We start from the raw sequence: 326 nt of genomic DNA, 5'->3' as shown, positions 1-326 counted from the left end.
GTGTCCACCGACGGCGCCGGCTTTCCCGGCAAGGAACGTGGCCGACTGTCAAATCAGGTGTCCACCGACGACGCCGGCTTTCCAAGCAAGGAACGTGGCCGACTGTCGTATCAGGTGTCCACCGATGGCGCCGGCTTTCCCGGCACGGAACGTGGCCAACCATCCATTCAGGTGTCCACCGACGGCGCCGGCTTTCCCGGCAAGGAACGTGGCCGATTCTCAAATCAGGTGTCCACCGACGACGCCGGGCTTTTCCGGCAAGGAACGTGGCCGACCGTCGTATCAGGTGTCCACCGATGGCGCCGGCTTTCTCGGCACGGAACGTG

Source organism: Acyrthosiphon pisum, chromosome A2 (assembly GCF_005508785.2).
Source record: "Acyrthosiphon pisum isolate AL4f chromosome A2, pea_aphid_22Mar2018_4r6ur, whole genome shotgun sequence".
NCBI classification, from domain to species: Eukaryota; Metazoa; Arthropoda; class Insecta; order Hemiptera; family Aphididae; genus Acyrthosiphon; species Acyrthosiphon pisum.
Note: the sequence above shows the minus strand (reverse complement) of the source record.